The following is a 22,922-nucleotide window of genomic DNA, read 5'->3' as shown; positions in this document are numbered from 1 at the left end:
ACTGTAGAATTCAAAAATACGACTCAAAACAAAACAACGACATATCGCACAATCTGCCGAGACCTGGATTCGAATCTGGGTTATTGCGCCAGAACGCAATGTCCTAACCACTAGACGATCACGGCTAGCCAGTCATGTTCGAATTACGTGCTATTCAGTAAGTGACGAATATGTATAGTGCATTGATCTTGCATTTAATCGGCAGTTTATGATGACTGCGTGATTATGTTTCGTACCTGTTACTCTGAAATGGAATTGAATGTAGAATCCCAAAATACGACTCAAAACAACAAGAATTACCTATAGCACAATCTGCCGAGACCAGGATTCGAAATGGGTTATTGCGGCCACAACGCAATGTCCTAACCACTAGACGATCACGGCTAGCCAGTCATGTTCGAATTACGTGCTATTCAGTAAGTGACGAATATGTATAGTGCATTGATCTTGCATTTAATCTACAGTTTATGATGACAGCGTGATTATGTTTGCCAACCTGTTACCCTGGAAGTAAAATTGAATGCAGAATTCCAAAATACGACGCAAAACAACAAAAACTACATATAGCACAATCTGCCGAGACCAGGATTCGAACCTGGGTTATTGCAGCCACAACGCAATGTCCTAACCACTAGACGATCACAGCTAGCTAGAGTCATGTTCAGATAACGTGATGCTCAGTAAGCGACGAATAAGTATAGTGCATTTATTTTGCATTTAATCTACAGTTTATGATGACTGCGTGATTATGTTTGCTAACCTGTTACCCTGGAATAGAATTGATTGTATAATTCGAAAATACGAATCAAAACAAAACATCGACATATCGCACAATCTGCTGAGACCAGATTTTGAAACTGGGTTATTGCGCCATAACGCAATGTCCTAACCACTAGACGATCACGGCTAGCCAGTCATGTTCGAATTACGTGTTATTCAGTAAGCGACGAATAAGTATAGTGCATTGAACTTGCATTTAATCTACAGTTTATAATGACTGCGTGATTATGTTTCGTAACCTGTTACCCTGGAATAGAATTGATTGTATAATTCGAAAATACGACGCAAAACAACAAAAACTACATATAGCACAATCTGCCGAGACCTGGATTCGAATCTGGGTTATTGCGCCAGAACGCAATGTCCTAACCACTAGACGATCACGGCTAGCCAGTCATGTTCGAATTACGTGCTATTCAGTAAGTGACGAATATGTATAGTGCATTGATCTTGCATTTAATCGGCAGTTTATGATGACTGCGTGATTATGTTTCGTACCTGTTACTCTGAAATGGAATTGAATGTAGAATCCCAAAATACGACTCAAAACAACAAGAATTACCTATAGCACAATCTGCCGAGACCAGGATTCGAACATGGGTTATTGCGGCCACAACGCAATGTCCTAACCACTAGACGATCACGGCTAGCCAGTCATGTTCGAATTACGTGCTATTCAGTAAGTGACGAATATGTATAGTGCATTGATCTTGCATTTAATCTACAGTTTATGATGACAGCGTGATTATGTTTGCCAACCTGTTACCCTGGAAGTAAAATTGAATGCAGAATTCCAAAATACGACGCAAAACAACAAAAACTACCTATAGCACAATCTGCCGAGACCAGGATTCGAACCTGGGTTATTGCGGCCACAACGCAATGTCCTAACCACTAGACGATCACAGCTAGCTAGAGTCATGTTCAGATAACGTGATGCTCAGTAAGCGACGAATAAGTATAGTGCATTTATTTTGCATTTAATCTACAGTTTATGATGACTGCGTGATTATGTTTGCTAACCTGTTACCCTGGAATAGAATTGATTGTATAATTCGAAAATACGAATCAAAACAAAACATCGACATATCGCACAATCTGCTGAGACCAGATTTTGAAACTGGGTTATTGCGCCATAACGCAATGTCCTAACCACTAGACGATCACGGCTAGCCAGTCATGTTCGAATTACGTGCTATTCAGTAAGCGACGAATAAGTATAGTGCATTGAACTTGCATTTAATCTACAGTTTATAATGACTGCGTGATTATGTTTCGTAACCTGTTACTCTGAAATGGAAATGAATATAGAATCCCAAAATACGACTCAAAACAACAAGAACTACATATAGCACAATCTGCCGAGACCAGGATTCGAACCTGGGTTATTGCGGCCACAACGCAATGTCCTAACCACTTTTTTTTTTTTTCTCTTTTATTAAAGACAGACCCACTGGTCTGCCTTATTATAAAGAATTTACATGTCAAGGGATCATTTACATTACATAAATTGCATCAGATGCGTAAACACATAAAATAAAAGACTTAATATTACGTTTCAAATTGCTCATCATTTACAAGTATCCGGTTAAAAAATTCTCCGGATTATAATGTATAAACGTTTCTAGAATCACAGTTAGGTACTGTGGTGCAATTTCTAATTACGATGGGAATATGGATACATAGTAGCATAATATAAGTCTTCAAGGAATAGTTAATCTATAATTTATCCCATTGACCATTGTAACTATGGAATTATTATAAGCATACAAACATTCAAAGTGGGCTAAGTCATCCCTTCGCAGGAAGCGATCATATTCAAATTGTATTTTGTTTTTTAATTGATATTTAAAATATTGTTTGAGGGGAATGTGATCTCCTTTGTTTATATAATATTTTCTTCGAATATATATACAATACTTTGTCAGCGATAAAAGCAAATTGATTGTATTCCAAAAATATTTATCATGTTTGTCTAAAAACCCAAAAATTATACTTTGTTGTTTGTCACCACTAAAAGATGGACACATTTTAAAAATTATTTCAAAAACGTATTTCCATAGTTGCTGTATTGTAGTACACTCTGTAAATAAATGAAGTGTATTTTCGTTTTCACATTTACAGAAATTACACAATGGAGAATCAATTTTCTCCATCTTATATAACGATACATTTGTAATAACAGCATTGTGAACAATCAGATAATCTAGATCCCTGAGGTATTTTTCTTTGGTATCCGTACGAATATTATTCCATATTTGTCTAAACTGTAAATTATTAAATTTGTTACACCAATATTCTGTACAGACAGGATTAAACTGTTGTGGGTGTATATCCACCTGGCATGAGTGAACCAATTGTGTTAATTCTTTTATCGAAAGTTTGCAGATATTCACGAGAGTGTCATCAATTTCGAACGCAACTACTGCGTTACACGTGGCAGAGTGGGTGTTTGATGCACAAAATTGAAGCCATTCCGAAGGTATCGAATTAAGTAGTTGTTGATATTGATTGGCAATCATTCGTTCACTCAGTTCAGATTGGGACGCACCACAAACTATTTCTACAATAGCCTCACATGTTAAAATACCAGGCACGACTTCATAGAAGAGGTCTTTAACCTTCACAATATCAGCATTAATATAATCTTTGAAAAAAAGAGGTACGCCATTGTTGGTTATGTATGAATTAAAAAACAATGGTTCATGCCAAATGTCATTATTTGACTGTAGAGGGCGCCATCTGTTATTTACAACCAGTCTCCAAGCTTTTAGTATCTCTTGATAAAAAGGGGGGACATCCCCACATTTTGAAATGTCAATATTTATTTTGAAAATACTGGAGTCTGATTTCATATTTCTATACTTGTTTAAACAATACCACATAAAATATTTAAACTTATGAGTACATTCGGGGTCCATCATTTTCTTTACCCATTTTAAACGAAATGCAGTCTTTTTCGTACCAATATCAACCAGGTTCAACCCTCCGTGACTTACTGGCCTAGTTAGAACGTCATATTTAATAAGGTGCTTTTTACCGCTCCAGAAAAAGTTTGTAATATTTGTTTTCAGTTTGTTTACATACACGTCAGGAATACTTAACACAGAGAGAGTGTACCATAGAGTTGATGATACTAGGCTATTGATAATTAAGATTTTACCACTGTATGTCAGTTTTCGGTGGGACCACTGTTTCATAATTTTGGTACACTTGTTAATTCTTTTTTCCCAATTGTCTTCCAAATAATTACAGTTTTCATTTCCAACAGTAATCCCTAGCAAGTTAATCTTATTTACACAGTGTTTTATGGGGAAAGGATTGTCAGTGCGCCCTCGCATTGTTCCGAGCCATAACAACTGCGTTTTATCATAGTTTAATTTTGCACCTGATGCGCCCTCATAGTCACTTAGAATTTCGAAAGACCTGTGCGCTGATTTGTCATCCCGGAGACTAAGCGTTGTGTCATCAGCATGTTGGTAAACAAGAGAAATATCTCGGCAGCCAGGCATACCGATGCCTGTGATTCCAGAGTTAGCTTTGATAGCAGCATTAAGGGGTTCGGCGGACAATACATACAAAATTGCAGAAATTGGGCACCCTTGTCTTATGCCGCGAGTTACAGTGAATGGTTTTGACAGGTAGCCATTACACTTAATGCTGCTATTCGCGCCATTGTATAATACATTTATCCAATTCATGAAATCGTGTCCGAAATTAAAGGTCTTCAAGGTACTCATTAAATATTGGTGATCGACTCGATCAAATGCTTTCATTTGATCGAGTTTTAAAAAAATACCTGACTGGTTCGTTTCATTGACGTAGTCGATGAGATTGCTCATGCATACAACATTGTCAACAATATCGCGACCGGGTATGCAGCAAGTCTGATCAGTGGATATAATAGTTCCAATAACGCTACGAAGGCGATTTGCCAGTGTTTTGGACAGAATTTTATAATCCACGTTCAAAAGGCTAATAGGTCTCCAGTTTTTCCACATACGTTTATCACAGTTTGATTTCGGTATGAGCGTAAGAAGGGCCCGCTGCATACTACATGAGAGGGAACCAGTTTCAAGTGCCAAATTATAACAGTCTAGCAGGTCATGCGAAACATCGTCCCAAAACCGTTTATACCAAGCAGCGGTGAGCCCATCACATCCGGGACTTTTATCATTTGTCATGTTTTGGAGTGCACAATGAAGCTCATCAATTGTCAATTGACTTTCGCAATTATTTTTGTCATCGTCATCAAGTCTAGCATTTACAAATTTTAGGAAGTTATCAATATTTGTTTGATCGTGATATTCTTCCTTATACAAGTCGGAGTAAAACAAAACGCCGTCAGCAAGTATATCATCGCTTGTATTTATCGTACTTCCGTCATCTCTTATTATATTCGTAATTAATTTTGAGTTTTGATGAGATTTTTCTAGATTAAAAAAATATTTTGAGCTAGTTTCGCCTTCTTCAAAATTTTTAATTTTACTTCTTATAATTGCACCATTGATCTCACTTTTAGTAATTGATTCAAGTTCTTTCTCGAGTTCAAATACTTTAGTTAAATTATAATCGACATATTTCGCTGCTTTGTGGTATTCATGGGCGATACGTTTTTCCAATGATTTTTTTAATTTTATCAGGGTTTTCTTTTTCTTAATACTGTAGCTTATGGAAAAAAGCCGAATTTGCTCTTTTAGAGCACTTGCGGTTTTGGACATTTCTATTATTTCTTGGATTTTATTGGTGTATTCTTCATCTTGTAATAATTCGTTGTTAAACTTCCATATTCCCGGGCCTCTATTGACCCTATCAAATTTTATATTATACTTTAGTAGATCATGGTCACTAAATGGATATTTTACAATTTCTGATGATACACAGTAATGTATGTGAGAGGATTGCATTAACAGGTAATCAATACGGCTCTGTCGTAAAACATTGTTTACGTTATCATATCTACGCCAAGTGAACTGTTTAGCGTGTTTATGTTGTCGTCGCCAAACATCAATGAGGGAATTTTGGTTCATTAAATTTAAAAGATTGGCACGTGATCTGTCGCCCGCTGTTGCAATACCTCCACTGTCCATTTCAAAGTTCTGTTTACAATTAAAATCGCCTATCACCAGATTAGCACAATCGGGTAAAAGATATTGCCCCAGGCCATCGAAAAAATCACACCTGTCCTTAACTACAGTGGGAGCGTACACATTGATTATATTAACTTGTTGGTCATCAATGTCACATGTGAGCTGAATGATTCTTCCATTATTACAACAAGTTGTATTTATGACCTCAATTCCCGATTTTTTCCTAACAAGACAACAAACACCTCGCCTTGAAGCTGTATCTGACGACAGACAATAAAATATTTCAAAGTCATTTTCTAATTTTTTTGTGATATCGTTTACATTACAATTTGACCAAAATATTTCTTGTAAACAAATTATGTCATAATGATTTGCTTTAAACAAATTAATTGTTTGCAATATCTTTTCACTATTTACAAAACCGTTGACGTTAAGTGATACTAAAATCACCATAAATAACAATATACTCACAAACATTGTTCTTATTGTTTACATTTGTTACTCTGTCCGTCTTCATTTTCCGCCTTTTTATCACCTTTTTTTGGAGTAAACGCTTGTCTTACTGCAGTGTTCTTTAAGTTGGGCTTCCGTGGTTGTTTCTTTCGCTGTCGAGATTCGTCTTGGCTATTTCTAGGTTCTTCCTCGCTTGAAAGATGCCGTTTCTGTCTGTTGCCGGATTCATTAGTGGAGGCGCGATCAAGATTGCTATGCGTATCTGTAGTTTCCATTTTTTCGGTACTTTCTTCTATAATCTCTTCCTTCGATTTCTGTGCAGGTGTGATATGTTCGTCGTGAGGTTCGTCACTTGTATCCCGCGATGTTGTAGTTTCGCATTCGATTTCAGTTGTATCATGATTAGGTGGTGAGCTAGTGTTAATGTTTGTCTCATGCGCTGATTCATTTCTATCACTGTCATTGTTTTCAATGGAGTCAGCACCCACACTCTCGCATTGATGAGCATAATGACCTGTTTTTTTACATTTGAAGCAGCGCGACTGTGGACAATACCGTTCCGTGTGCCCGAGATCTTGACATTTTTTGCACCTGTATTTGGGGCACTTGTAAATTAAATGATCATCGCTCAGGCATTTGTTGCACACTTTTTGTTGATTACTATGTAATAGTCTTACGTATTGACCATTTTCTTCCAATTTTACTGCGTACGGCAGCGATTTTACATGTGCAGGCATTTCAACACGAATAAAACGCGTGCCGTTTTCAATTTCAGGGGCATCTTTGTAATGTTTCCTGACCATTTTACTGCGAATAATACATCCGTATGATTCGAGCATTTTAATAATGACATCGTCGTCAAGGTAAGCCGGAACGCTAAAAAAGGAGACAGTTGTAAAGTTCCTCACGAGACCGTAGACATGTGCCTCTTTACTGTCGATAGACAGCCCCTGTTCAAGTAAGATCTCCACGTCATCAAAATCAGACAAGGTCACTTGCCAATATCCGTTCATTTTCACACATGCAACAAGTGAATCATTTCCAAAAATTCTCTGCAGCACCGCGATAACATCGATTGCCTTGTATTCATTGTCCGCAATACATACCGTGTGGTTTTTCAATGCAGCACGTCTGGGGTTGCTTTCATAGGCGGCGGCCATATTGGCCCCACCCAGCTGGGCGGAGTCAACTCGTGAAGACAGCTCAGAAACGCGAATTTGTCAGCTCAAATTTAAAAATAATAGGCAAGGTTTGTCAGTTAACCAGAAATCAAGCAGATGTGAAGACTTGACAGTTCTGTGACACAGGATGCAGTGGATTCAAATCGATTTCAGGAGCACCAGTCAGACACGTCCATCTTGGACGAGAACAGTTTATGATGACTGCGTGATTATGATTCGTAACCTGTTACTCTGAAATGGAATTGAATGTAGAATCCCAAAATATGACGCAAAACAACAAAAACTACATATCGCACAATCTGCCGAGACCAGGATTCGAAACTGGGTTATTGCGGGCACAACGCAATGTCCTAACCACTAGATGATCACGGCTAGCTAGAGTCATGTTCGAATTACGTGCTATTCAGTAAGTGGCGAATATGTATAGTGCATTGATCTTGCATTTAATCGGCAGTTTATGATGACTGCGTGATTATGTTTCGTACCTGTTACTCTGAAATGGAATTGAATGTAGAATCCCAAAATACGACTCAAAACAACAAGAACTACATATAGCACAATCTGCCGAGACCAGGATTCGAAACTGGGTTATTGCAGGCACAACGCAATGTCCTAACCACTAGACGATCACGGCTAGCCAGTCATGTTCGAATTTCGTGCTACTCAGTAAGCGACGAATAAGTATAGTGCATTGATCTTGCATTTAATCTACAGTTTATGATGACTGCGTGATTATGTTTGCTAACCTGTTATCCTGGAACTGAATTGAATGTAGAATCCCAAAATACGACTCAAAACAACAAAACAACGAAACAACGACATATCGCACAATCTACCGGGACCAGGATTCGAACCTGGGTTATTGCAGCCACAACACAATGTCCTAACCACAAGACGACCACGGCTAGCCAGTTACGTTCGGATTACGTGTCATGCAATAAGCGACGACTAAGTATAGTGCATTGATCTTGCATTTAATCTGCAATTAATGTTGACTGCGTGATTATGTTTGCTAACCTGTTACCCTGGAAAAGAATTGAATGTAGAATCCCAAAATACCACTCAAAATAACAAAACAACGACATAACGCACAATCTGTCGAGACCAGGATTCGAACCTGGGTTATTTCGGGAAAACGCAATGTCCTAACCGCTAGACGATCACGGCTCGCCAGTCATGTTCGGATTTCCAAGAATCATGTTAACGAAAAGCAAGTATAGTGCATTGAATTTGTTTGCGAACCAGTTACCCTGAAATGAAATTGAATGTAGAATTCCAAAATACGACTCAAAACAACATATCGCAGAATCTGCCGAGACTAAGATTCGAACCCGGGTTATTGCGGTCACAATGGAATTTCCTATCCACTAGACGATCACGGCTAGCCAGTCATGTCCTGATTAGGTGCTACTCAGTAAGCGACGAATAAGTATAGTGCATTGAACTTGCATTTAATCTACAGTTTATAATGACTGCGTGATTATGTTTCGTAACCTGTTACTCTGAAATGGAATTGAATGTAGAATCCCAAAATACGACTCAAAACAACAAAAACTACATATCGCACAATCTGCCGAGACCAGGATTCGAATCTGGGTTATTGCGGCCACAACGCAATGTCCTAACCACTAGACGATCACGGCTAGCCAGCCATGTTCGGATATCGTGCTACTCAAAAAGCGACGAATAAGTATAGTGCATTGATCTTGCATTTAATCTGCAGTTTATGATGACTGCGTGATCATGTTTCGTAACCTGTTACTCTGAAATGTAATTGAATGTAGAATCCCAAAATACGACTCAAAACAACAAGACCTACATATAGCACAATCTGCCGAGACCAGGATTTAAACCTGGTTTATTGCGGTCACAATGGAATGTGCTAACCACTAGACGATCACGGCTAGCCAGTCATGTTCTGATTACGTGTTACGCAGTAAGCGACGAATAAGTATAGTGCATTGAACTTGCATTTAATCTAGAGTTTCTGATGACTGCGTGATTATGTTTGCTAACCTGTTACCCTGGAAAAGAATTGCATGTAGAATCCCAAAATACGACTCAAAACAACGACATAACGCACAATCTGCCCAGACCAGGATTCGAACCTGGGTTATTACGGCCACAACGAAATGTCATAACACTAGACGATCACGGCTAGCCAGTCATGCTCGGATATCGTGCTACTCAGTAAGTTACGAATAAGTATAGTGCATTGATCTTGCATTTAATCTGCAGTTTATGATGACTGCGTGATTATGTTTGCTAACCTGTTACCCTGGAAAAGAATTGAATGTAGAATCCCAAAATACGACTCAAAACAACAACAAAAAACGACATATCGTAGAATCTGGCGAAACCATGATTCGAACCTGGGTTATTGCGGCCACAACGCAATGTCCTAACCACTAGACGATCACGACTAGCCAGTCATGTTCGGATTACGTGTTACTCAGTAAGCGACGAATAAGTATAGTGCATTGAACTTGCATTTAATCTACAGTTTATAATGACTGCGTGATAATGTTTGCTAACCTGTTACCCTGGAATGAAAATTGAATGAAGAATTCCAAAATACGACGCAAAACAACAAAAACTACATATAGCACAATATGCCGAGACCAGGATTCGAACCTGGGTTATTGCGGCCACAACGCAATGTCCTAACCACTAGACGATCACGGCTAGCTAGAGTCATGTTCGGATAACGTGCTGCTCAGTAAGCGACGAATAAGTATAGTGCATTTATTTTGCATTTAATCTACAGTTTATGATGACTGCGTTATTATGTTTGCTAACCTGTTACCCTGGAAAAGAATTGAAAGTAGAATCCCAAAATACCACTCAAAATAACAAAACAACGACATAACGCACAATCTGTCGAGACCAGGATTCGAACCTGGGTTATTTCGGGAAAACGCAATGTCCTAACCGCTAGACGATCACGGCTAGCCAGTCATGTTCGGATTTCCAAGAATCATGTTAACGAAAAGCAAGTATAGAGCATTGAATTTGTTTGCGAACCAGTTACCCTGAAATGAAATTGAATGTAGAATTCCAAAATACGACTCAAAACAACATATCGCACAATCCGCCGAGACTAAGATTCGAACCCGGGTTATTGCGGTCACAATGGAATTTCCTATCCACTAGACGATCACGGCTAGCCAGTCATGGCCTGATTAGGTGCTACTCAGTAAGCGACGAATAAGTATAGTGCATTGAACTTGCATTTCATCTACAGTTTATGATGACTGCGTGATTATGTTTGCTAACCTGTTACCCTGGAAAAGAATTGAATGTAGAATCCCAAAATACGACTCACAACAACAAAACAACGAAATATCGCACAATCTACCGGGACCAGGATTCGAACCTGGGTTATTGCAGACACAACACAATGTCCTAACCACAAGACGACCACGGCTAGCCAGTTACGTTCGGATTACGAGCTATGCAATAAGCGACGACTAAGTATAGTGCATTGATCTTGCATTTAATCTGCAATTTATGTTGACTGCGTGATTATGTTTGCTAACCTGTTACCCTGGAAAAGAAATGAATGTAGAATCCCAAAATACCACTCAAAATAACAAAACAACGACATAACGCACAATCTGTCGAGACCAGGATTCGAACCTGGGTTATTTCGGGAAAACGCAATGTCCTAACCGCTAGACGATCACGGATAGCCAGTCATGTTCGGATTTCCAAGAATCATGTAAACGAAAAGCAAGTATAGTGCATTGAATTTATTTGCGAACCTGTTACCCAGAAATGAAATTGAATGTAGAATTCAAAAATACGACTCAAAACAAAACAACGACATATCGCACAATCTGCCGAGACCAGGATTCGAACCAGGGTTATTGCGGCCACAATGGAATGTCCTATCCACTAGACGATCACGGTTAGCCAGTCATGTCCTGATTTGGTGCTACTCAGTAAGCGACAAATAAGTATAGTGCATTGAACTTGCATTTAATCTACAGTTTATAATGACTGCGTGATTATGTTTCGTAACCTGTTACTCTGAAATGGAATTGAATGTAGAATCCCAAAATACGACTCAAAACAACAAGAACTACATATAGCACAATCTGCCGAGAGCAGGATTCGAACCTGGGTTATTGCGGCCACAACGCAATGTCCTAACCACTAGACGACCACGGCTAGCCAGTCATGTTCGGATTAAGTGTTGATCAGTAAGCGACGAATAAGTATAGTGCATCGATATTGCATTTAATCGGCAGTTTATGATGACTGCGTGATAATGTTTGCAAATCTGTTAACCTGAAATTGAATTGAATGTAGAATCCCAAAATACGACTCAAAACAACAGAACCACATACAGCACAATCTGCCGAGACCAGGATTCGAAGCTGGGTTATTGCGGCCACAATGCAATGTCCTAACCACTAGACGATCACGGCTAGCCAGTCATGTTCGAATTACATGCTATTCAGTAAGTGACGAATATGTATTGTGCATTGATCTTGCATTTAATCAGCAGTTTATGATGACTGGCTAGCCGTGATCGTCTAGTGGTTAGGACATTCCATTGTGACCGCAATAACCCAGGTTCGAAGCCTGGTCTCGGCAGATTGTGCGATATGTAGTTCTTGTTGTTTTGAGTCGTATTTTGGTATTCTACATTCAATTCCATTTCAGAGTAACAGGTTAGCAAACATAATCACGCAGTCATCATAAACTTTAGATTAAATGCAAGACCAATGCACTATACTTATTCTTCGCTTACTGAGCAACACTTACTCCGCACGTGACTGGCTGGCCGTGATCGTCTAGTGGTTAGGACATTGCGTTGTGGCCGCAATAACCCAGGTTCGAATCCTGGTCTCGGCAGATTGTGCTATATGTAGTTCTTGTTGTTTTGAGTCGTATTTTGGGATTCTACATTCAATTCTTTTCCAGGGTAACAGGTTAGCAAACATAATCACGCAGTCATCATAATCTGTAGATTAAATGCAAGATCAATGCACTATACTTATTCTTCGCTTACTGAGTAGCACGTAATACGAACATGACTCTAGCTAGCCGTGATCGTCGAGTGGTTAGGACATTGCGTTGTGCCCGCAATAACCCAGTTTCGAATTCTGGTCTCGGCAGATTGTGCTATATGTAGTTTTTGTTGTTTTGCGTCGTATTTTGGGATTCTACATTCAATTTTACTTCCAGGGTAACAGGTTGGCAAACATAATCACGCAGTCATCATAAACTGTAGATTAAATTCACTATACTTATTCGTCGCTTACTGAGCATCACGTTATCCGAACAAGACTCTAGCTAGCCGTGATCGTCTAGCGGTGATGACATTACGTTGTGCCCGCAATAACCCAGTTTCGAATCCTGGTCTCGGCAGATTGTGGTATATGTAGTTTTTGTTGTTTTGAATAGTATTTTGGGATTCTACATTCAATTCTATTCCAGGGTAACAGGTTAGCAAACATAATAACGCAGTCATCATAATCTGTAGATTAAATGCAAGATCAATGCACTATACTTATTCTTCGCTTACTGAGTAGCACGTAATACGAACATGACTCTAGCTAGCCGTGATCGTCTAGTGGTTAGGACATTGCGTTGTGCCCGCAATAACCCAGGTTCTAATCCTGGTTTCGGCAGATTGTGTTATATGTAGTTTTTGTTGTTTTGAATCGTATTTTGGGATTCTACATTCAATTCTATTCCAGGGTAACAGGTTAGCAAACATAATCACGCAGTCATCGTAATCTGTAGATTAAATGCAAGATCAATGCACTATACTTATTCTTCGCTTACTGAGTAGCTCGTAATACGAACATAACTCTAGCTAGCCCTGATCGTCTAGTGGTTAGGACATTGCGTTGTGGCCGCAATAACCCAGGTTCGAATCCTGGTCTCGGCAGTTTGTGCGATATGTCGTTTTGTTGTTGTTTTGAGTCGTATTTTGGGATTCTACATTCAATTCCATTTCAGAGTAACAGGTTAGCAAACATATTCACGCAGTCATCATAAACATACTGCAGATTAAATTCAAGATCAATGCACTATGCATATTCGTCGCTTCCTGAATAACCCGTAATCAGAACATGACTGGCTAGCAATGATCGTCTAGTGGTTAGGACATTGCGTTGTGGCCGCAATAACACAGGTTCGAATCCAGGTCTCGGCAGATTGTGCGATATGGTTTTTTTATTGTTTTGAGTCGAATTTTGGAATTCTACATTCAATTCAATTCCAGGGTAACAGATTAGCAAACATAATCACGTAGTCATCATAAACTGTAGATTAAATTCAAGATCAATGCACTATACTTATTCGTCGCTTCCTGAATAACACGTAATCCGAACATGACTGGCTGGCCGTGATCGTCTAGTGGTTAGGACATTCCGTTGTGGCCGCAATAACCCAGGTTTGAATCCTGGTCTAGGCAGATTGTGCGATATGTCGTTGTTTTGAGTCGTATTTTGGGATTCTACATTCAATTCTATTCCAAGGTGACAGGTTCGCAAACAAAATCTGTGCACTATACTTTCTTTTCGTTTAAATGATTCATGGAAATTCGAACATGTCTGACTAGCCGTGATCGTCTAGTGGTTAGGACATTGCGTTGTGGCCGCAATAAACTTGGTTCGAATCCTGGTCTCGGCAGTTTGTGCGATATGTCGTTCTTTTGTTGTTTTGAGTCGTATTTTGGGATTCTACATTCAATTCTACTCCAAGGAAACAGGTTCGCAAACAAAATTAGTGCACTATACTTTCTTTTCGTTTAAATGATTCTTGGAAATTCGAACTTGTCTGACTAGCCGTGATCGTCTAGTGGTTAGGACATTGCGTTGTGGCCGCAATAAACTTGGTTCGAAACCTGGTTTCGCAGATTCTGAGATAGGTCGTTTTTTTGTTGTTTTGAGTCGTATTTTGGGATTCTACTTTCAATTCTTTTCCAGGGTAACAGGTTAGCAAACATAATAACGCAGTCATCATAAACTGTAGATTAAATGCAAGATCAATGCACTATACTTATTCGTCGCCTACTGAGTAGCACGTAATCCGAACATGACTCTAGCTAGCCGTGATCGTCTAGTGGTTAGGACATTGCGTTGTGGCCGCAATATCCCTGGTTCGAATCCTGGTCTCGGCAGATTGTGCGATATGTCGTTTTTTTGTTGTTTTGAGTCGTATTTTGGGATTCTACATTCAATTCCATTTCAGAGTAACAGGTTAGCAAACATAATCACGCAGTCATCATAAACATACTGCAGATTAAATTCAAGATCAATGCACTATGCTTATTCGTCGCTTCCTGAATAACACGTAATCCGAACATGACTGGCTAGCAATGATCGTCCAGTGGTTAGGACATTGCGTTGTGTCTGCAATAACACAGGTCCGAATCCTGGTCTCGGAAGATAGTGCGATATGTTTTTTTTTATTGTTTTGATTCGAATTTTGGAATTCTACATTCAATTCTATTCCAGGGTAACAGATTAGCAAACATAATCACGCAGTCATCATAAACTGTAGATTAAATTCAAGATCAATGCACTATACTTATTCGTCGCTTCCTGAGTAACACCTAATCAGAACATGACTGGCTAGTCGTGATCGTCTCGTGGATAGGACATTGCATTGTGACCGCAATAACCCAGGTTCGAATCCTGGTTTCGGCATATTGTGTTATATGTAGTTTTTGTTGTTTTGCGTCGTATTTTGGAATTCTTCATTCAATTTTCATTCCAGGGTAACAGGTTAGCAAACATAATCACGCAGTCATTATAAACTGTAGATTAAATGCAAGTTCAATGCACTATACTTATTCGTCGCTTACTGAGTAACACGTAATCCGAACATGACTGGCTAGCCGTGATCGTCTAGTGGTTAGGACATTGCGTTGTGGCCGCAATAACCCAGGTTCAAATCCTGGTTTCGGCAGATTCTACAATATGTCGTTTTTTGTTGTTGTTTTGAGTCGTATTTTGGGATTCTACATTCAATTCCATTTCAGAGTATCAGGTTACGAAACATAATCACGCAGTCATCAGAAACTGCAGATTAAATGCAAGATCAATGCACTATCCATATTCGTCGCTTACTGAGCAACGCGCAATCCGAACATGATGACTCTAGCTAGCCGTGATCGTCTAGTGGTTAGGACATTGCGTTGTGGCCGCAATAACCCAGGTTCGAATCCTGGTTTCGGCAGATTGTGCGATATGTCGTTGATTTGTCGTTTTGAGTCGTATTTTGGGATTCTACATGCAATTCCATTTCGGAGTGACAGCTCAGCAAACATATTCACGCAGTCATCATAAACTGTAGATTAAATGCAAGATCAATGCACTATACTTATTCGTCGCTTAGTGAGTAACATGTAATCCGAACATTACTCTAGCTAGCCGTGATCGTCCAGTGGTTATTACATTCCGTTATGGCCACAATAACCCTGGTACGAATCCTGGTCTCGGCAGATTGTGCGATATGTCGTTGTTTTGGTTGTTTTAAGTCGTATTTTGGGATTCTACATTCAATTCTATTCCAGGGTAACAGGTTCGCAAACAAAATCAATGCACTATACTTCCTTTCGTTTACATGATTGTTGGAAATTCGAACCTGTCTGGCTAGCCGTTATCGTCTAGTAGTTAGGACATTGCGTTGTGGACGTAATAACCCAGGTTCGAATCCTGGTCTCGGCAGATTGGGCAATATGTCGTTTTTTTGTTGTTTTGAGTCGTATTTTGGGATTCTACATTCAATTCCATTTCAGAGTGACAGGTTAGCAAACATAATCACGCAGTCATCATAAACTGTAGATTAAATGCAAGATCAATGCACTATACTTATTCGTCGCTTACTGAGTAACACGTAATCCGAACATGACTGGCTAGCCGTGATCGTCTAGTGGTTAGGACATTGCGTTGTGGCCGCAATAACCCAGGTTCGAATCCTGGTTTCGGCAGATTCTGCGATATGTCGTTTTTTGTTGTTGTTTTGAGTCGTATTTTGGGATTCTACATTCAATTCCATTTCATAGTGACAGGTTAGCAAACATATTCACGCAGTCATCATAAACTGTAGATTAAATGCGAGATCAATGCACTATACTTATTCGTCGCTTACTGAGTAGCACGTAATCCGAACATGACTGGCTAGTCGTGATCGTCTAGTGGTTAGGACACATTGTGTTGTGGCCGCAATAACCCAGGTTCGAATCCTGGTCTCGGCAGATTGTGCGATATGTTTTTTTTATTGTTTTGAGTCGTATTTTGGAATTCTACATTCAATTCTATTCCAGGGTAACAGGTTAGCAAACATAATCACGCAGTCATCATCAACTTTAGATTTAATGCAAGATCAATGCACTATACTTATTCGTCGCTTACTGAGTAGCACGTAATCCGAACATGACTGGCTAGCCGTGATCGTCTAGTGGTTAGGACATTGCGTTGTGGCCGCAATAACCCAGGTTCAAATCCTGGTTTCGGCAGATTCTACAATATGTCGTTTTTTGTTGTTGTTTTGAGTCGTATTTTGGGATTCTACATTCAATTCCATTTCAGAGTATCAGGTTACGAAACATAATCACGCAGTCATCAGAAACTGCAGATTAAATGCAAGATCAATGCACTATCCATATTCGTCGCTTACTGAGCAACGCGCAATCCGAACATGATGACTCTAGCTAGCCGTGATCGTCTAGTGGTTAGGACATTGCGTTGTGGCCGCAATAACCCAGGTTCGAATCCTGGTTTCGGCAGATTGTGCGATATGTCGTTGATTTGTCGTTTTGAGTCGTATTTTGGGATTCTACATGCAATTCCATTTCGGAGTGACAGCTCAGCAAACATATTCACGCAGTCATCATAAACTGTAGATTAAATGCAAGATCAATGCACTATACTTATTCGTCGCTTAGTGAGTAACATGTAATCCGAACATTACTCTAGCTAGCCGTGATCGTCCAGTGGTTATTACATTCCGTTATGGCCACAATAACCCTGGTACGAATCCTGGTCTCGGCAGATTGTGCGATATGTCGTTGTTTTGGTTGTTTTAAGTCGTATTTTGGGATTCTACATTCAATTCTATTCCAGGGTAACAGGTTCGCAAACAAAATCAATGCACTATACTTCCTTTCGTTTACATGATTGTTGGAAATTCGAACCTGTCTGGCTAGCCGTTATCGTCTAGTAGTTAGGACATTGCGTTGTGGACGTAATAACCCAGGTTCGAATCCTGGTCTCGGCAGATTGGGCAATATGTCGTTTTTTTGTTGTTTTGAGTCGTATTTTGGGATTCTACATTCAATTCCATTTCAGAGTGACAGGTTAGCAAACATAATCACGCAGTCATCATAAACTGTAGATTAAATGCAAGATCAATGCACTATACTTATTCGTCGCTTACTGAGTAACACGTAATCCGAACATGACTGGCTAGCCGTGATCGTCTAGTGGTTAGGACATTGCGTTGTGGCCGCAATAACCCAGGTTCGAATCCTGGTTTCGGCAGATTCTGCGATATGTCGTTTTTTGTTGTTGTTTTGAGTCGTATTTTGGGATTCTACATTCAATTCCATTTCATAGTGACAGGTTAGCAAACATATTCACGCAGTCATCATAAACTGTAGATTAAATGCGAGATCAATGCACTATACTTATTCGTCGCTTACTGAGTAGCACGTAATCCGAACATGACTGGCTAGTCGTGATCGTCTAGTGGTTAGGACACATTGTGTTGTGGCCGCAATAACCCAGGTTCGAATCCTGGTCTCGGCAGATTGTGCGATATGTTTTTTTTATTGTTTTGAGTCGTATTTTGGAATTCTACATTCAATTCTATTCCAGGGTAACAGGTTAGCAAACATAATCACGCAGTCATCATCAACTTTAGATTTAATGCAAGATCAATGCACTATACTTATTCGTCGCTTACTGAGTAGCACGTAATCCGAACATGACTGGCTAGCCGTGATCGTCTAGTGGTTAGGACATTGCGTTGTGGCCGCAATAACCCTGGTTCGAATCCTGGTTTCGGCAGATTCTGCGATATGTCGTTTTTTTGTTGTTTTGAGTCGTATTTTGGGATTCTACATTCAATTCTATTCCAGGGTAACAGGTTCGCAAACAAAATCAATGCACTATACTTCCTTTCGTTTACATGATTGTTGGAAATTCGAACCTGTCTGGCTAGCCGTGATCGTCTCGTGGTTAGGACATTGTGTTGTGGCCGCAATAACCCAGATTCGAATCCTGGTTTCGGCAGATTCTGCGATATGTCGTTTTTTTGTTGTTTTGAGTCGTATTTTGGGATTCTACATTCAATTCCATTTCAGAGTAACAGGTTACGAAACATAATAACGCAGTCATCAGAAACTGCAGATTAAATGCAAGATCAATGCACTATCCATATTCGTCGCTTCCTGAGAAACACGTAATCCGAACATGAATGGCTAGCCGTGATCGTCTCGTGGTTAGGACATTGCGTTGTGGCCGCAATAACCCAGATTCGAAACCTGGTTTCGGCAGATATTGCGATATGTCGTTGTTTTGTTGTTTTGAGTCGTATTTTGGGATTCTACATTCAATTTTACTTCCAGGGTAACAGGTTGGCAAACATAATCACGCAGTCATCATAAACTGCAGAATAAATGCAAGATCAATGCACCATACTTATTCGTCGCTTCCTGAGAAACACGTAATCCGAACATGACTGGCTAGCCGTGATCGTCTAGTGGTTAGGACACATTGTGTTGTGGCCGCAATAACCCAGGTTCGAATCCTGGTCTCGGCAGATTGTGCGATATGTTTTTTTTATTGTTTTGAGTCGTATTTTGGAATTCTACATTCAATTCTATTCCAGGGTAACAGGTTAGCAAACATAATCACGCAGTCATCATCAACTTTAGATTTAATGCAAGATCAATGCACTATACTTATTCGTCGCTTACTGAGTAGCACGTAATCCGAACATGACTGGCTAGCCGTGATCGTCTAGTGGTTAGGACATTGCGTTGTGGCCGCAATAACCCTGGTTCGAATCCTGGTCTCGGCAGATTGTGCAATATGTCGTTTTTTTGTTGTTTTGTGTCGTATTTTGGGATTCTACATTCAATTCCATTTCAGAGTGACAGGTTAGCAAACATAATCACGCAGTCATCATAAACTGTAGATTAAATGCAAGATCAATGCACTATACTTATTCGTCGCTTACGTAATCACGTAATCAGAACATGACTGGCTAGCCGTGATCGTCTAGTGGTTAGGACATTGCGTTGTGACCGCAATAACCCACGTTCGAATCCTGGTCTCGGCATATTGTGCTATATGTAGTTTTTGTTGTTTTGCGTCGTATTTTGGAATTCTTCATTCAATTTTAAGTCCAGGGTAACAGGTTAGCAAACATAATCACGCAGTCATTATAAACTGTAGATTAAATGCAAGTTCAATGCACTATACTTATTCGTCGCTTACAGAGTACTAGTAACATGTAATCAGTACATGACTGGCTAGCCGTGATCGTCTAGTGGATAGGACATTCCATTGTGACCGCAATAACCCAGCTTCGAATCCTGGTCTCGGCAGATTGTGCTATATGTAGTTTTTGTTGTTTTGCGTCGTATTTTGGAATACTGCATTCAATTTTACTTCCAGGGTAACTGGTTGGCAAACATAATCACGCAGTCATCATAAACTGTAGATTAAATGCAAGATCAATGCACTATACTTATTCGTCGCTTACTGAGTAACACCTAATCAGGACATGACTGGCTAGCCGTGATCGTCTAGTGGTTAGGACACATTGTGTTGTGGCCGCAATAACCCAGGTTCGAATCCTGGTCTCGGCAGATTGTGCGATATGTTTTTTTTATTGTTTTGAGTCGTATTTTGGAATTCTACATTCAATTCTATTCCAGGGTAACAGGTTAGCAAACATAATCACGCAGTCATCATCAACTTTAGATTTAATGCAAGATCAATGCACTATACTTATTCGTCGCTTACTGAGTAGCACGTAATCCGAACATGACTGGCTAGCCGTGATCGTCTAGTGGTTAGGACATTGCGTTGTGGCCGCAATAACTCTGGTTCGAATCCTGGTTTCGGCAGATTCTGCGATATGTCGTTTTTTTGTTGTTTTGAGTCGTATTTTGGGATTCTACATTCAATTCTATTCCAGGGTAACAGGTTCGCAAACAAAATCAATGCACTATACTTTCTTTCGTTTACATGATTGTTGGAAATTCGAACCTGTCTGGCTAGCCGTGATCGTCTCGTGGTTAGGACATTGTGTTGTGGCCGCAATAACCCAGATTCGAATCCTGGTTTCGGCAGATTCTGCGATATGTCGTTTTTTTGTTGTTTTGAGTCGTATTTTGGGATTCTACATTCAATTCCATTTCAGAGTAACAGGTTACGAAACATAATAACGCAGTCATCAGAAACTGCAGATTAAGTGCAAGATCAATGCACTATCCATATTCGTCGCTTCCTGAGAAACACGTAATCCGAACATGACTGGCTAGCCGTGATCGTCTCGTGGTTAGGACATTGCGTTGTGGCCGCAATAACCCAGATTCGAATCCTGGTTTCGGCAGATATTGCGATATGTCGTTGTTTTGTTGTTTTGAGTCGTATTTTGGGATTCTACATTCAATTTTACTTCCAGGGTAACAGGTTGGCAAACATAATCACGCAGTCATCATAAACTGCAGAATAAATGCAAGATCAATGCACCATACTTATTCGTCGCTTCCTGAGAAACACGTAATCCGAACATGACTGGCTAGCCGTGATCGTCTAGTGGTTAGGACACATTGTGTTGTGGCCGCAATAACCCAGGTTCGAATCCTGGTCTCGGCAGATTGTGCGATATGTTTTTTTTATTGTTTTGAGTCGTATTTTGGAATTCTACATTCAATTCTATTCCAGGGTAACAGGTTAGCAAACATAATCACGCAGTCATCATCAACTTTAGATTTAATGCAAGATCAATGCACTATACTTATTCGTCGCTTACTGAGTAGCACGTAATCCGAACATGACTGGCTAGCCGTGATCGTCTAGTGGTTAGGACATTGCGTTGTGGCCGCAATAACCCTGGTTCGAATCCTGGTCTCGGCAGATTGTGCAATATGTCGTTTTTTTGTTGTTTTGTGTCGTATTTTGGGATTCTACATTCAATTCCATTTCAGAGTGACAGGTTAGCAAACATAATCACGCAGTCATCATAAACTGTAGATTAAATGCAAGATCAATGCACTATACTTATTCGTCGCTTAAGTAATCACGTAATCAGATCATGACTGGCTAGCCGTGATCGTCTAGTGGTTAGGACATTGCGTTGTGACCGCAATAACCCACGTTCGAATCCTGGTCTCGGCATATTGTGCTATATGTAGTTTTTGTTGTTTTGCGTCGTATTTTGGAATTCTTCATTCAATTTTAAGTCCAGGGTAACAGGTTAGCAAACATAATCACGCAGTCATTATAAACTGTAGATTAAATGCAAGTTCAATGCACTATACTTATTCGTCGCTTACAGAGTACTAGTAACATGTAATCAGTACATGACTGGCTAGCCGTGATCGTCTAGTGGATAGGACATTCCATTGTGACCGCAATAACCCAGCTTCGAATCCTGGTCTCGGCAGATTGTGCTATATGTAGTTTTTGTTGTTTTGCGTCGTATTTTGGAATACTGCATTCAATTTTACTTCCAGGGTAACTGGTTGGCAAACATAATCACGCAGTCATCATAAACTGTAGATTAAATGCAAGATCAATGCACTATACTTATTCGTCGCTTACTGAGTAACACCTAATCAGGACATGACTGGCTAGCCGTGATCGTCTAGTGGTTAGGACATTGCGTTGTGGCCGCAATAACCCAGGTTCGAATCCTGGTCTCTGCAGATTGTGCTATATGTAGATTTTGTTGTTTTGCGTCGTATTTTGGAATACTGCATTCAATTTTACTTCCAGGGTAACAGGTTGGCAAACATAATCACGCAGTCATCATAAACTGTAGATTAATTGCAAGATCAATGCACTATACTTATTCGTCGATTACTGAGTAGCACGTAATCCGTACATGACTCTAGCTAGCCGTGGTCGTCTACTGGTTAGGACATTGCGTTGTGGCCGCAATAACCCTGGTTCGAATCCAGGTTACGGCAGATTCTGCGATAGGTTGTTTTTTTGTTGTTTTGAGTCGTATTTTGGGATTCTACATTCAATTCCATTTCAGAGTAACAGGTTAGCAAACATAATCACGCAGTCATCATAAACTGCAGATTAAATGCAAGATCAATGCACCATACTTATTCGTCGCTTCCTGAGAAACACGTAATCCGAACATGACTGGCTAGCCGTGATCGTCTAGTGGTTAGGACATTGTGTTGTGGCCGCAATAACCCAGG

General features: G+C 39.8%; 8 non-coding genes across 8 annotated transcripts; 7 read left to right on the top strand and 1 right to left on the bottom strand.

Moving 5' to 3' along the window:
* Positions 1 to 10,117: 10,117 nt before the first annotated feature.
* Positions 10,118 to 10,189, bottom strand: TRNAH-GUG (transfer RNA histidin (anticodon GUG)). Its single transcript has one exon. It is a non-coding gene; the product is annotated as a tRNA-His (tRNA).
* A 2,106-nt stretch (positions 10,190 to 12,295) lies between these two features.
* On the top strand, positions 12,296 to 12,367 carry TRNAH-GUG (transfer RNA histidin (anticodon GUG)). The gene has a single exon. It is a non-coding gene; the product is annotated as a tRNA-His (tRNA).
* Positions 12,368 to 15,364: 2,997 nt separating this feature from the next.
* Positions 15,365 to 15,436, top strand: TRNAH-GUG (transfer RNA histidin (anticodon GUG)). The gene has a single exon. It is a non-coding gene; the product is annotated as a tRNA-His (tRNA).
* Positions 15,437 to 15,634: 198 nt separating this feature from the next.
* Positions 15,635 to 15,706, top strand: TRNAH-GUG (transfer RNA histidin (anticodon GUG)). The gene has a single exon. It is a non-coding gene; the product is annotated as a tRNA-His (tRNA).
* A 682-nt stretch (positions 15,707 to 16,388) lies between these two features.
* TRNAH-GUG (transfer RNA histidin (anticodon GUG)) lies at positions 16,389 to 16,460 on the top strand. Its single transcript has one exon. It is a non-coding gene; the product is annotated as a tRNA-His (tRNA).
* Positions 16,461 to 16,916: 456 nt separating this feature from the next.
* TRNAH-GUG (transfer RNA histidin (anticodon GUG)) lies at positions 16,917 to 16,988 on the top strand. The gene has a single exon. It is a non-coding gene; the product is annotated as a tRNA-His (tRNA).
* Positions 16,989 to 17,186: 198 nt separating this feature from the next.
* Positions 17,187 to 17,258, top strand: TRNAH-GUG (transfer RNA histidin (anticodon GUG)). Its single transcript has one exon. It is a non-coding gene; the product is annotated as a tRNA-His (tRNA).
* Positions 17,259 to 17,940: 682 nt separating this feature from the next.
* On the top strand, positions 17,941 to 18,012 carry TRNAH-GUG (transfer RNA histidin (anticodon GUG)). Its single transcript has one exon. It is a non-coding gene; the product is annotated as a tRNA-His (tRNA).
* The last annotated feature ends 4,910 nt before the right edge of the window (positions 18,013 to 22,922 follow it).

The sequence above is a fragment of the Saccoglossus kowalevskii genome, chromosome 6 (assembly GCF_978046115.1).
Source record: "Saccoglossus kowalevskii chromosome 6, keSacKowa6.1, whole genome shotgun sequence".
Lineage (NCBI taxonomy): Eukaryota > Metazoa > Hemichordata > Enteropneusta > Harrimaniidae > Saccoglossus > Saccoglossus kowalevskii.
This window is presented reverse-complemented; position numbering and strand designations above follow the sequence as displayed.